Consider the following 15,471-nt stretch of genomic DNA (forward strand, 5'->3'; position numbering starts at 1 on the left):
CTGCCTCTGACACTCACATGATAGAAATGTTTAAAATTATGAAATTGTGGATAGAGAAAAGTGTTGTTTTTTTCTCCCTCTCTTATAACACTAGAACTCACAAACACCCAACGAAGCTGAACGCGGAGGCTCTTAACGTTTTTCCTGCCTCTTGTAGCAATTGTAATACGCCATGCTGGGTGCCGCACGATCTTTAATTGTGTTTCTAACCGCTTCTCTTATTCCTTATATATTGTATTTTATTGCAGGGCGTGGAATTCAGATTGTAATACGATAGAAAGCAATGTAAGAAATAAAAGAAGCCATAAAAACACAATTAAAAATTGGCGTGAATATTTAATGCCGGCGCCCGCCTTCTCAACTGCAGGTCCACAGGCACGCTTCAGACCGCTGAACTGGAGCTCGCGCACCGCGGTTTGGGAACCCCTGGGCTGTAAATCAGCTTAATAATAGCTAGGTAAATTAATCAGTCACAAAAATCAGCAGCGCTACCCTACAGAGCTGTAATTAATTTAAGAGAAACAAGTGTCGTTGCGGCATGCGGTACATTAAGTGTAACGTGTAGTTTGACCCTCTGCTGACAACCAGTGACCTGGTGTGTTTAATAAAAAAATTCCTTCAGTAGCACCTTAAAGACCAACTAAGTTTTTATTTTGGTATGAGCTTTCGTGTGCATGCACACTTCGTCAGATACACTGAAACAGAATCCACCAGACCCTTATGTATATTCAGAGGGTGGGGGTGGGGGTGATGGGAATGTGTGATGGGCTGAAGGGAGTGGTAAACCTGTAGATGGCTGTTAACGACTGTTGATGACTGCAATTGGTCCTGGGGGGGGGGGGAGCAAGGGCTGAGGCGCTAAAGAAAGCTTGATCATGCATAATGAGATAAGAATCCAATGTCTTTATAAACCTGGTGTGTTTGTCTGTGCAAGCACATTTATTTCATGCTTAAGATGAAAAAGGCTGACCCTGTGTAAAAGAAAATACCCTTTCCCATAATTTAAGTAACTTTTGCTTGCGCCCTCGGTTCTTTTTGTTTGGACTGGCAATGCATGGTTAGTAAGGTCATGTGACTTGAGATTTTGCAGGGGGTTGAATAGGTGACCCATTTGTATGATACCATTACTTCCTTTACTTCCTCCCAGAGAACCCTTTTCCAGAGCAAAACATTTTCGTTGTTCTATCCTGGACACCTCCCTTTTATTTCCCATGCCTCCGGGGAACAACTAGACACAATGTAATGGATGGCCTACACGAAAGCGCTTCAAAATGTTCCTCTCCCAAATATTTACCAAGGATTTTTGGACTGTTTCTGCGGAGTTGCTGGTAATTGGGTAGATAACAAGTGCTAACTGTGAAACTTCCCAGGGGCTTCCCGTCAATAGTTTGGACTTTCACATGATCTAAGAAATGATAAAAAGGCGAGAACACGGAGCGCTGCTTATCTGTCACAGCTGGAAAGTTTTGGAACTTAGAAGTTTTGCAACTTAAGACCTTTTCAGTTTTAAGGAGTAAACTGGGGCTGATGGGATTGGAGTCCAAAATGCCTGGAGGTCACCAGGTCAGGGAAGGCTGATCTAGCCAATCAGAATGCTAGGTTGCAGGTGACTCAGAGGTTTGGCTTATACATGATGTTGCCGTTACAGGGAAGAAGTATTTTCTTCTGAATCTGAAACTCCTCAGATATGCGTGAACTGTGCTTAGTCTGCAAGTCCAGTTCCCTGAGCTTTCCATCCCCTCCCTCCCTTTCCTGAATGTTGTGTTGAGTTTTCGTAACAGGTAAGATAGAAATATAAAAATAACTATAATTACAATTGCCCTCTCTGTTTGCTCATTTTTACCTTGGCTCACGTAACATTAAAAAAGCATATAGCCGTAAAGTAGAGGCTTGACTCCAAGAGGTGTGATTCTGTTGATGGGAGATAGAATCATAGAATTGTAGGGTTGGAAGGGACCCCAAGGGTCATCTAGTCCAACCCCCTGCAATGCAGGAATCTCAAGTGAAGCATCCATGATGGATGACCATCCAACGTCTACTTAAAAACCTCCAAGGAAGGAGAGTCCACCCCCCCACCCCCGAGGGAGATTGTTCCACTGTTGAACAGCTCTTACTGTCAGAAGTTTTTCCTAATGTTTGAGTTGGAATCTCCTTTCCTGTAACTTGAACCCATTGGTTCGCGGAGCAGGAGAAAACAAGCTTGCTCCATCCGCCAAGTGACAGCCCTTGGATATTTGACGATGACTATCATATCTCCTCTCAGTCTCCTCTTTTCCTGGCTAAACATACCCAGCTCCTTCAACCGTTCCTCATAAGTCTTGGTTTTCAGACCTTTAACATCTTGGTCGCCCTCCTCTGCACATATTCCATCTTGTCAACATCCTTCTTAAATTGTTGCAGCTCTACCTTGCTGGGCAAGCCACTTCTGGCATGGTGCCACCAAACTGTTCTGATAGCTAACCCAAAAGGGTGGCTGTATAGAAGGCCACAGATCCCCTGTTCTTGTTCTGGTAGATCCTGATATTTGATAAACATTCAATTATGCATACCCAGCATTGTTTAAAATGGCACAAGCCAGATAAATCTTTGCCACATGATTCTATGGTTGTGCAAATGGGCCCTGAGCATAGTTAATGTCTACCCCAGCATTCTTCCTACTGAGGAAATGCTTGTTCCACTTGGCAAAGTGCTCTTCTCTGTTTGGAAGCTTGATGTCTTGATATTTGTTGGAAGCACAACAGCAAGATCTCTTACTGTGCAACTTAAGTGTTAATTCTGCTAGTGTTAAAGTTAACTAGCCAAGGAGGGTGGGTGGTGCTTAACAAACAGGCAGAGTGGCAGCATGCTCATTGAGCTAACACAAGCTCTGATTGGCTCTGCAGTGCTGAGGGAGATTTTCCTTTGTATGGTTGATTGAATTTCTTCCAGCTGTTTACAAAGTTTGAACTAAGAAAAGGGGCGGGATTCTCTGTTGCTTTCTCTTCAAAGTATACTCTGCTTTTGTTCAGTTAAAGTGTTATCAGGTTCCTTCCCCCCCCCTCTTGACTCCCATCTGCATTATTCAAGTGTCCTTGCTAACAATATTAGCCCATAGCTCCAGCATTACTCCTTAACAAGATAAAACCATATGACACTTCCTCACTCAAGTATATCTGAAGTTGCCTTTCAATGACAGGTAATATATAAGAAGAAAATAGGTAACCTAATGAAATAGTTGAGATGAGCCTCGACTCACAGTCTTGCAAGAGCTCATATCTCCTTTGTAGTCTTAGGGAGCTAGCATGATATATAAGCCTCTGCTGGTGCACATAATAAAGTCATTTTAAGGAAGCCATTCTCCAAATCATAAGAGATAATGAAACTCCTGGAGAGGGGAAATGATCAGTCTTTAAAAGGCTATGGGAGGGGACCATTTTTCTTGCAGAACTGAAAAACCAAATTGAAAGCATTACCATACAAATGAGCCTCTCACACCATCAGGAATGTAGCGGGTGGGTTTCTAATCCCTGCAAACAGGATGCTGTAGGACACAAAACTACTCATTACGCTGTGGATCTGCTCACAAGCCTCTTATTTCTTTTCTTTCTTTCTTTTTTGTAAGGGGATATGCTGGATCAAAAACTACTGCAAATAAATAAACAAACAAACAATGGAACTTCCGTCTTTGAATTCTCTTGTTGCCAAGTATCAGCAGTGCCATCCTAATAAATAACCAGGCATAAACAAATGGCCACTCAATTGCTAAATAATCACCCTGCCCTTTCTTCATTCTGTTATATAGCAAGGGTGCACAGATTTCAGGCTTGGAAGCTACCAACCAGAGTCGGGTCCAAAAGACATACACTAAGAATTAAAAGCGTTCTGAGTCCGGTTCCAGAACTGAAAGTGATCTTGCAGTCCTGTAGGGCAGAGAAAAGGTACCCCGTCCTCTGCCTGAGATGTTGCTCAGCAGACATGCCCATGTGGAATAGGCTCCCCTTAGGACGGCCTTATGTAGAATGCAACTTGGACAGCCTTAAGGCACCTGTGAGATACGGTAGCTCAGTCAGTAAAGCGTGAGATTCTTAATCTCAGGGTCGTGGGTTCAAACCATATGTTGGCCAAAAGTTTCCTGCATTGCAGAGGGTTGGACTAGATAACCCTCCTGGTCCCTTCCAACTGTACACTTCTGTCATTTTATAAGGCTGCCGCTTCTGTGAAGTGCAACTTGGAAAGACAGTTGCTTCGGGCATTTGCTGCTGAATTGCTCCTGAGGAGAAGGAGCATCCCTACCCGTAAAAGATATCAAAATGTCCGCTCTTCAATTTAGCTATTTAATTTACTGCCACTGCAAGAAGAAAGAGAGACGCCACCGCCTGTCCCCACACACCCCCAGGCACCCAAATATCTTGAGCTGTCCCTGCACAAAATATTATTTACTTTCACATTTGTCTATACTGCCTGTTGCAGCATTCTATGTTTTGGCATACCTGTGCTCACTTCCCCCAACTCGCTTGGCTTTGAGGGGACCTCTGAATTGGATAATTTAGCTCACAGAGCTCAGCGGTGCCCAGTGGCAGCAGGTGACTAATGAATGGCAGTACAACTTTGCAAGAAAGGGGAGGAGACAATGGCTAAAGAGCACAGCCGAAAGGGATGGAGAGGCCGACCGCGACATGAGGCTGCCGAACAAAGGATGAAATCTGAGGCAGTTCTTTTAACACATGGACAATACAAGAGGGGGAAATGGATTTGTGAGTAGAGACAGGGACAGCATTCAGCCAAGAGGGATGCTTCTTCTACACTTCTGATTGGGTATTTTAAAAAGCATCAGAGCAGAAACAATGTGGGCTGCTGAAGAAACCTTATCCTTTAGCTATTGTGCAATATTCAAAGAGGGCAGGGAATTGTGAACAGTGGAGGTTGTCATAAGACGATCCTAAGAACATCATAGGAGCCTGCTCTTATGTGACCCATGCGGCAGCTAGACTGGTGACTGGGAGCAGCCGCCGAGACCCCATAACACCGGTCCTAAGAGACCTACATTGGCTCCCAGTACGTTTCCGAGCACAATTCAAAGTGTTGGTGCTGACTTTTAAAGCCCTAAACGGCCTCGGTCCTGTATACCTGAAGGAGCGTCTCCACCCCCATTGTTCATTCCGGACACTGAGATCCAGCGCCGAGGGCCTTCTGGCGGTTCCCTCACTGCGAGAAGCAAAGCTACAGGGAACCAGGCAGAGGGCCTTCTCGGTAGTGGCGCCCGCCCTGTGGAACGCCCTCCCATCGGAGGTCAAGGAGATAAACAACTACCTGACATTTAGAAAACACCTAAAGGCAGCCCTGTTTAGGGAAGTTTTTAATCTGTGATATTTTAATGTATTTTGGTATTTGTTGGAAGCCGCCCAGAGTGGCGGGGGGAACCCAGCCAGATGGGCAGGGTATAAATAATAATAAATAATAATAATAATCTCGTCCGACATCCTGTTCTCACTGTGGCCAGCTCTGGACCATAGAAGCATAAAATTGTAGAGTTCGAAGGGACCCCCAGGGCTAGATGCTTGTGGGAAACCAGCAAGCAGGAGCCAAGCACAAGAGCTCTCTCCCCTCCTGCAACTTCCAGCAACTGGTATTCAAAGCAGAATTAGAAACTCAGATACAGTGGTACCTCAGTTTTCGAACGTAATCCATTCTGAAGCATGCATTTCCGGAAGCACTTATGTCTGGAAATCTCAATACAGTATGGAAGCCGCGTGGTACATTTGGCTTCCGAAAAGTGTTCAAAAACCAAAGCAGTTGCTTTCGGGTTTTCAGCGTTCGGAAGCCAAAACGTTCGACTTCCAAGACGTTTGAAAACCGAGGTACCACTGTATATATAAACTGATCACCCAATGGCACCTTGAACCTAGGTTACAGTCGCCACAATAATATGTCTTTTATTATTGTTGTTGCTGTTTTTGCTATTATTCATTTCATTTCTATACCGCTTTATATTTTAAAGAGAAAGAATCTCAAACACATTAAAACATCCAATAAAACAACCTGGAATAAAACAGATTTGAGCTTCAAGGAGAATATTTCAGAGTTTTTTCTAAGTGACATTTTGCTTTGCTTTCCCCATATATGTTTACCTACTTGATTTATATAGCTGCCCCACAGCAGAAGTACTCTAGGAAGCCAGTGTGGTGTAGTGTTGGACCAGGACCTGAGAGATCAAGGTTCAAATCCTGACTCAGTCATAAAGTTCATTGGGTGACCTTGGAGTCAGCTGCAGCCTCCTAACCTACATCACAGGGTTGTTGTAGGGATTAACTGAGAGGAGCTGGGTAAACCATTTACTCCTTGGAGTAAATGCAATAAATAAGCTCTTCTGCTCGCCTTCTTGAGAAAGCTGGAGGGGCCAGCCAGATGGAGATGTCAGTCGCCAACCTGACATCCAGAGATCTCCACGTGGTTGCAATTGGACCCGTGCCAGTCACAAGATGCGCCGGAAGACTTTCGATTCAGAGGTATACTGTCTCAGACAGCGGAGGTAATAAACAGCCCTCCTGGTTAAAAAACGACAACTGTGTGTGTTAGATCACATGTGGAGGAAATTTCCCTCTACAGTTCAATTAAGACAGTGAGTCTTCACAACTGAGAAGTAAGACCTCTGCGTCCACTAGCTGGCTGTAAGCCCAGAACAAATCTTTCAGAATTAACATCTGGGACCATCGCATGTGCCTATACAGTGGTGCCTCGCTAGACGAATTTAATTCGTTCCAGGACTCAATTCGTCCTACGAAAAATTCGTCTAGCGAGTCCCGGTTTTCCATAGGAATGCTTTGAAACTTAATCAATGCGTTCCTATAGGCTCTGGGGGACTGGCAGCGGGGAAGGCAGGCAGGCAGGCAGGCGTTTTCTCTCTTGCCTGCCTGCCTGCCTTCCCCACCGCCTGTCACACGGAAGATCGGCAGGCGCTGCTTGCCGGGGCTTCTCAACCCCGGCAAGTGGCACCCACCATCTTCGTGTGACAAGCGGGGTGGGGGAAAGGCGGAGGAACGATCGGTTCCTCCGCCTTTCCCCCACCCCGCCGGGATCGGACGAGGGTCTTCCCACGCTAGTGTTCTGCTGGTCTCTGCCGGTTGCCCCTCACTGCTCGCGGCAACCAGCAGAGACCAGCCAAACACAAAGGGGAACCAGCTGCAGTGCGAAAGAAGGCAAAGGAAGATCAGCTGAGAGGCGCTGACAGCTCATCTTCCTTTGCCTTCTTCCCACCTACAGCTTGTTCCCCTTTCGCTAGAGGAATGCCCTGTAGGTTTTGCGACCGGAGGTTTTTATGGCCACGCTTCGCAAGACGAAGCGGTGTCCATAGAAAACCTCGTCGTCTTGCGAGGCAACCTTCGATCGCAAAATCTCTTCGTTAAGCGAAAAATTAGTCTAACAGGGCATTCGTCTAGCGAGGCACCACTGTACGTAGCCAGTCCTCTGCATACGTGCTTATTTCTGAATGTCCTTCTGGAAAACATCCATAAGGCCACAGAGCAATAAAGAGTATGCATGTCTCTGTGTTCAAGGAGAATATGGACATTGGAAGCTGCCTTCTGCTGAGTCAGATAAATGGTCCATCTGACTCAGCATTGTCTACACTGACTGGCAACAAGTCTCCAGAATTTCAGGCAGGAGTGTCTCTCCTAGACCTACCTGGAGATGCCATGGATTGAACCTGCGACTTTCTACATGCAAGGCAGATGCTCTCCCACTGAGCTAAAGCCCCCCCCTCCCCTGTTTAAAGGAGGGTTATTAATCAAAGGGGGCATGTAAGCCTTTTTTGTGGATTAAGTAGATTTCACCAAACGTTGCCAAGGCCCTGAAGATACTCTGTTGTGTCTGACAAGTTGGTGTCTGAGCTGTGCAGGCAGATGGAAGGGGGCTTGGCTTGGCTTGTGGACAAGCCCCATGGTTAATTCATAGAATTGAATGTTTACATGGCCGGCTGCTCGGTCTGTCTAATGAGAGGCAAATTAAATAACCAATGAAGGAGATTAGCATCTGGAATAAAGTCCATCTCAGTTGGAGGAAGAAAACTGTTTTTGTTTTTCCTTGCTAATACCATACGTCAAAAGGCCTTACCCGAGTTTCGAAGGGCTTCAGTGTGATGTTGTGAAAGAGATTCTGATTCGGAAAGGACCCATACAGTTCCTCCCCTGACCTTTCCTTCCCCTCATTGCAAAAAATAAAAAATAAAATTGTGTTTCCCAGCTTGTGCCATGTGGCAAGACATTCTGGGTTTTTTGGCAGCAGGAAAATTCATCCCAGCATGAACTAGGACAGCGCTGCTATTTAAATATATGAGAGAGAGAGAGAGAGAGAGAGAGAGAGAGAGAGAGAGAGAGAGAGAAGCCGGGGTTGTGGGGTTTGTTTTATTTTAAATTGGTTGCCCGCAGTGCATCTGAATACTGGGTACCCAAAAATTAAATGTCACAACTGGTAAATGGATAGGCTGGGCAATGTGATGACCAAATGATATTTCGGTCAGCAGGGGGCCAGTCCACTGTCCCCCAGACCTTGTGGGGGGCCGGACTACATGTGAAGCAGTCCTTCTGTTCCCCCCTCACCCGACCTGATAATAATAATAATAATAATAATAATAATAATAATAATAATAATAATATATTTATACCCCGCCCATCTGGCTGGGTTTCCCCAGCCACTCTGGGCGGCTTACAACAGAAAAATGAAATAAGATAATTAAACATTAAAAGCCTCCCTAAACAGGGCTGCCTTCAGATGTCTTCTAAAAATCTGGTAGCTGTTTTTCTCTTTGACATCTGATGGGAGGGTGTTCCACAGGGCGGGCGCCACCACCAAGAAGGCCCTCTGCCTGGTTCCCTGCAACTTGGCTTCTTGCAACGAGGGAACCGTCAGAAGGCCCTCGGTGCTGGACCTCAGTGTCCGGGCAGAATGATGGAGGTGGAGACGCTCCTTCAGGTATACTGGACCGAGGCCGTTTAGGGCTTTAAAGGTCAGCAACAACACTTTGAACTGTGCTCGGAAATGTACTGGGAGCCAATGTAGATCTTTCAAGACTGGTGTTATGTGGTCTCGGCGGCTGCTCCCAGTCAACAGTCTAGCTGCCACATTCTGGATTGGTTGTAGTTTCCGGGTCACCTTCAAAGGTAGCCCCATGTAGAGCGCATTGCAGTAGTCCAAGCGATGTTCACATTTGGAGTTGAGAAGTTTATTGTCTATGATGGACATGCGAGAAAGTAAAAGGATTTTGGGAAATGATATACAATGAGTTGAAAAAGGTGTTTAAGTACACCTTTCCCCCAAAAAAACCGCCGAAGCTTTTTTATTGCGACTAATGGGAGAAGAAATAGCAAAGGGAGATCAGAGATTATTTATGTATGCTACAACTGCGGCGAGGACTTTATTAGCCCCCAAATGGAAATTACAGGAGAAACCAACGATTGAGGAGTGGCAGACGAAAATGATGGACTATGCAGAACTGGCAGAGTTGACCTGTGGGATCCGAAACCAGGGAGAGACAAAGTTCCAGAAGGAATGGAGTAAATTTATTGACTATATGGAGAAAAACTGTAGAAGTTTAAGGACACTGGCAGGACTGAAGTAAACCCTACGAATTTAATCTATACATGTTTGTAAAAAGGAACTGCGAGATAAGAGTGAGAAACGAAGCCGAATGACGGGAGGGAGGGAAGTCACAGCTTGGCAGAGCGTAAGGAACTGAGAGGGGGGATTTAAGATGGAATGTATTTTTTTGTTTGTTTATTTAGAAAATCTAATTAAAATTATCTTTTTAAAAAAGAGAGAGAAGTTGATTGTCTCAAGCTCACTCTGGGTATTGTGTGCTCTAGTGATTAAGAACGTTGACCTAGGGCAGACATCCCCAAACTGCGGCCCTCCAGATGTTTTGGCCTACAACTCCCATGATCCCTAGCTAAGAGGACCAGTGGTCAGGGATGATGGGAATTGTAGTCTAAAACATCTGGAGGGCCGAAGTTTGGGGATGCCTGGCCTAGGGCCTGGGAGACCAGGGTGCAAATCCGCATTCGGCTTTGAAGCTCCCTGAGGCCAATCACTGCCTCTCAGCCTAACCTACCTCACAGGGTTGCTGTGCGGATTCAGTGAGGGAGGGGGGAACCATGCATGCGGCTTTGAGCTCCTTAGTGGGATATAAATGCAATGAATGAATGCATATTTACGCACATGCCACAGTCTTCCTTTCCCCACTCTCGCAGGAGACTGAAGAGCTTGTTTCCACTCAGCCTCCTTGAAACCTCAGCGTTTCTCAGCCTTTCACAACTGATCTGTTTGCAGTGTCTTCCTGCTTTTTTTCCTTAGCGGAAGGGAGACAGCTGGGCTCGGGAGGGAGGGGGAACCGCTGCCTGCTGGGACGTTGAGCTGCAGCCATATGGGCCCCTTCATTAATCTTCCCTCGCACGCCACCCCCCAGCCACCCATATAAAGACGGTGTGCCCTAACTGTGCCAAAAGGGACAGGTTTTATTATAGACACCCATTATTTCCATGGAATTATATGGGCAGCCTTATCCTGACCGAGGCCATCGACCTTCCTCTACATTTCCAGATTGCCGCTGCTGACATCCCACCCTCTGCTCAGACACCCACCTGCTCATTTTCATCTCTCGCATGCCCTGGGGTGTTCTGAGAAAGAAGGACGGTCATCCCTTTGCTTGGCGACTTTTTTGTATCTGTTGCCATTCACAGTTCAGTTCCTTCCCCAGTTGGGAAATCTTTTATCCCCCCCCCCACAAAAAAAAATACAGTGGAAAAAATCACACCCTTCCTGGGGGGGGGGACCTGAGAGGGGAGGTGGGTAAGGATGAGAAGAATCGTGCTTTCCCTCCCCCCCCCTTTTTAGCATGTTCTCGCCAAAATACTTCTCGCCAAGCAGCAATGACAGCCTGTTAGAACTGAATGGTGTGATTTCTCCTCACATTTCTGAATGAATCATCCTGCAATTTAAGCTAAAGAGATGTTTGTTCGGTGCCCACCCCCTTCCCCTCTTTCTACTGATGTGATGTGTGAGTCAGGCACAAATGTGAAAAGTTGGAATTATCCCCATAAATTCCTGCTTTGGGGGGGCTGTCCCCCTCCCCACAGCCTAATCTAGTTCCTGGCTCATTTTTTGAAGTATACTTACCTTTTAAGGACACGGGGCATTTTATAAGTTCATTCTTACTTATTTTCGGTCTTCGGCAGGGGGTCTTTAAAGGAGACCACAACCGTTTGGTTTAAACTTGCGTTTAAATCGTAAGTTTTTTTCATTCCAAAAATGACAGTGTGAATCAAAGCAGTAGAACTAAAATCCCCACACAGTCACAGCTAAACAGTGGGTGCTACTTAGATTTGTTCAGAGGCCTTGCAGAATAAAAGAAAAGGTATTGACTAGCCTCCAAACCAAGCTTGATAAGCCTCTAGTTGCAAAGGGTTTCACAGAAGTGACCCTTTACTTCCCTCCAAATATCTGGTGTCCTTCTCTTCTTTGCCCTGTTGCTCAAGAATCCAGATTCTGCAAATCAAATCCTAGGACCTATATCCAAGAAACCAGTATTATTTATAATATCTATATGTCTCATCTTATCCCCACAATGACCTTGTGAGGTAGGTTTCCCGGGAAGCTTCGTGGCTTCTTTTTCACATTGTTGTACCTCAAAAAGTTGTATTTCCATAGCTAGAAATTTTATAGTAGCTTGGGAAGGCAAACCTTGGAGGAGGTGGCACTCTAAATCAAAGTTAACAGAGATCCAGACACAAGTAGCATAATATGTGTAATTTAGACTTGTTTAATATATGTTTTCTAAATATATTCATCATGCAAATGCCTTGTGCACTCATTGACAAAAACAGCGTTTCTCTCTATATATTTTCCCTTATGCCTCTATTAGGGGGTGGGAAGAGATTAGGACAGCCTTCATTGTTGGACTCCAACTCCCAGGAGCCCCTGTCAGTCTTGGGTGACCAGTTGTCAGGGATGATGGGTGTTGTAGTAGAGGTACTAAGTCGAGGAGGAAGACCGGACTAGAGACTCCTGCCTTTTTAGCACTAAGCCTGAAAGCTCAGAGAGCAGAATATCCCTGAGGAGATTAGGTCCCTTGAGTTTGCCTTGCATTCTACTGAATGTCTAATTTTGAAGGCAAAGTGGTGTGAGTTGGTTGCCTGGAACCTAGTGGAAGTTCTGGGTTGCTTTTGGGTACCAAAATGCAGGTGGTTGTTGTGGTGCAGCAAGGCGAATAAACTGCTATGTCCTCTAAAAAGGTAAAGGGACCCCTGACCGTTAAGTCCAGTCACGGACGACTCTGGAGTTACGGTGCTCATCTCCCTTGACTGGCCGAGGGAGCCGGCGTACAGCTTCCAGGTCATGTGGCCAGCATGACTAAGCCGCTTCTGGTGAACCAGAGCAGCGCATGGAAATGCCATTTACCTTCCTGCTTGGAGCGGTACCTATTTATCTACTTGCACTTTGACGTGCTTTCGAACTGCTAGGTGGGCAGGAGCTGGTACCGAACAACAGGAGCTCACCCCGTCGCAGGGATTCGAACCACCGACCTTCTGATCAGCAAGCAATAGGCTCAGTGGTTTAGACCACAGCGCTACCCGTGTCCCCGCCGTGTCCTCTAGTTCTTCTTAAAAATAGTGTTCTTGTGGCCTCTCAATCTCTCCCCGCCACCCCCAGACTTCCCATGTTAGTATCTAAACGGACTTTTTATATGCCACTGGTAGATGGATGCAGCAAAGCGCTGCATATGCCAATGTTTGTTTCCATAGTAACTAATGCACTTCAGAGAAGGAGAAATAGATAGTCAGGAAGGACAAGCGGGGGAAAGATCACAATAAAACTGGCACAGCGAGTGTAGATGCCGGATGCTTGGAATATTTTCTGATACTGTAGAGATTTCGGCTCGCAGAGCTCCCCTAAACTTGAGTGGTTTTTAGTATTTTGGCTTCTGAGTGCCTCATTAGCCACAATCATCACAAACCACTTATCATTTATTAACCGCACTCATCTACAAAGATTGAGCTCAGGGAACAGGGCACACCTCTCAATGTTTGAACAGTTCACAGTTATTTGTCCCAGGTTTCCTGTGTGACCTTGAAAATGGATGGTGCTCATAGAGTTGTAGAGACAGAAGGGACCCTGAGGGTCATCCAGCTCAACCCCCTGGTGACTATAGACCAAGGGTAACTCAGAGTGGTGTGAGCTATTGTTCTGTATTGTGTGGCCCAAACTAAGGAGACCATATGCTGATTAAATCAGGCACAGAAATGTGCCAAACAGCCCAATCCTATCCCCGCCTCTACTCAGAAGTAAGCCCCCATTGAATTCAATGGGACCTACTCCCTGCTAAATGTTTGCTGGATTGCGGCCTAACCTTAATGGTTCATGCTCACTTCTGAACAACCCCACTACAAATATAGTTACGCCTTCTTTGGTGGGGTATTGATATGATTCCCCATGTGGTTTTCATAAATAAATGTCAGCCCTACGACTTCAGCTGCTCCAGGTGAGCCCCATTGAAACAAATGGATGTCGCCTAGTAGCTGCATTTGGCTGACAGGTGATATGTGCCAGTTGACTCCTGGGCCCTCCTGAGGCAACAATTCCATCTCCTGCAGCGAAATCATTAGGAAAGCATTTCTCCTTGTTCTGAAGCTAATTAAACATTTGGAGTACTATTAGTGCAACGGATGGCGGTTTTACACAGCACCAGCAACTCTGAAGAGAGAAGGTGAATGGATATTGCGGAGTAATGAACTGGGAGGTGGGGGGGGCAGAAATAAATAAGGAATCATGTTCAGGAGACAAAGAGCTGTTTCCTCCCCAAATCCCATGAGAAATTAAGGAAATACTGTTTGTCGGGGTTTTCCTGTTCTTCAGAGAACCCATAGAATCATAGAGTTGGAAGAGACCACAAGGGCCATCCAGTCCAACCCCCTGGCAAGCAGGAAACAAGTTTACCCAGAGTAAAAGAGCTCAGGTTTACATACTGTTCTGCCTGCTTTAATACTCTGTTACTCTTCTTAATTGTGTAAACCTTTTTTAAAAAACTATTCCCGATGGGGTGTAGATGGACAAATGTCTGCCCAGTCCTCAGCAGGGCCTCTATTTATCTGGTCTGGTGCAGCAATCACCTAACCATCTCTAACAAGGGCAACTGGCAGGCCTTTTTTTCCAGCTGGAACTTACCGGAACTCAGTTCCGGCACTTCTCAGGTGGGCGTCATTATGAGAAAACAAGAGTGGCGTTCATGGTGAGTTCCGGCACCTCTTTTTTCTAGAAAAATAGCACTGGCTACTGGTAACCAGGTTTACTTTTTATGGTTTGCAAACCAGCTTCTAACCTTGGTTCCAACCTTTAGTTGAAAACGTAAGCTTGGTTAGCTTTAGCCATGGTGAGTGTGCATGCAGAAATAAATAGGGTGTTCTCCAGTTTGTGCCTTTGAACCCATGAAAGGGCTTTTGATCTGTGCAGGTGCCTACTAATGAAAGAGGAGGGGGTGCAGTTTTTGGAGATTCCCCTCTGCCCCCTGAAGCCACCTTCCACCTTCTTCTGAATGGTTGCCATCATCCCTTACCATTGGCCATGGTGGGAGTTGGGGGTCTGACCACATCTGGAGGGCCACAGGTTTCAGAGCAAGCCAGGATCAAACACTATGTTTTGATCCTGGCTTGTTCTCTCTTAACTGTAGTTTGTGGGGGGGGGGGGATTTAAACAAAAAACCTACAGTATCCCAAGATTGGACATAATGGGCATAAAATCAGAAGGGGAAGCTTTTGATCTCTTAACCAGGGCTACGAAAGAGGAAGAGGAAGGATGCAAAGACTCTCTGTAGCTCTTTCATGTAATGGGAAACTGCTTTTTTTGTTATGTTCAACGTTAGCTGCTTAGCTGGGACACAAAGCTGAATAAGAAGCATGAGGAATAAAGCCAGAGCAGCAAACTCTTTAAAAACCACAGCTCCTTCCTTCCTTGTCACATCTGTAATTGTGAAGTTCTAAGATAAGACACATTTTTGTGTGTGTATTTTAGAAAAAGACTATAATATGCACCTCTTCCCACTGCCTGGACAGCACGTTCCCTGCAGTGATACTGCATACCGCTCTGTCATCCCAATTTACCTTCACAGCCCAACGGGATAATCCCCCTTTTGTTTTGCCGAACAGCATGAAGGCAAAATATTGGAGAGTTCTCAATGAAGCCATTGTTGGTTTCTCTGAATGGCATAGTGCAAACATACAAATCATAGAGACAAGAAGGGGGCATCTATCTGAATAAAGACATTGTGCCTCACCTTGCTTGGGAGAGACCATAAAAGGGATCCCCCTTCCCAGAAGGTGAGTATTGGACTAGTTGGGTAGTCAGGTTTCTTGACATTAAAGGAACTTTTTTTTTACTTTTCAACAGAACGCTAAACATCAGAGAACTCGATGGCCCATTTTATTTTATTTTTTAAAAAGCAAGCCCTCC

At 45.7% G+C, this 15,471-nt stretch overlaps 1 protein-coding gene across 3 annotated transcripts in view; it reads left to right on the forward strand.

The window, feature by feature from the left end:
- Positions 1–15,471, forward strand: part of CCDC85C (coiled-coil domain containing 85C) — a 173,337-nt gene that overhangs the window by 143,149 nt on the left and 14,717 nt on the right. The window lies entirely within an intron of this gene.

This window comes from Zootoca vivipara, chromosome 1 (genome assembly GCF_963506605.1).
Source record: "Zootoca vivipara chromosome 1, rZooViv1.1, whole genome shotgun sequence".
In the NCBI taxonomy this organism is placed as follows: Eukaryota; Metazoa; Chordata; class Lepidosauria; order Squamata; family Lacertidae; genus Zootoca; species Zootoca vivipara.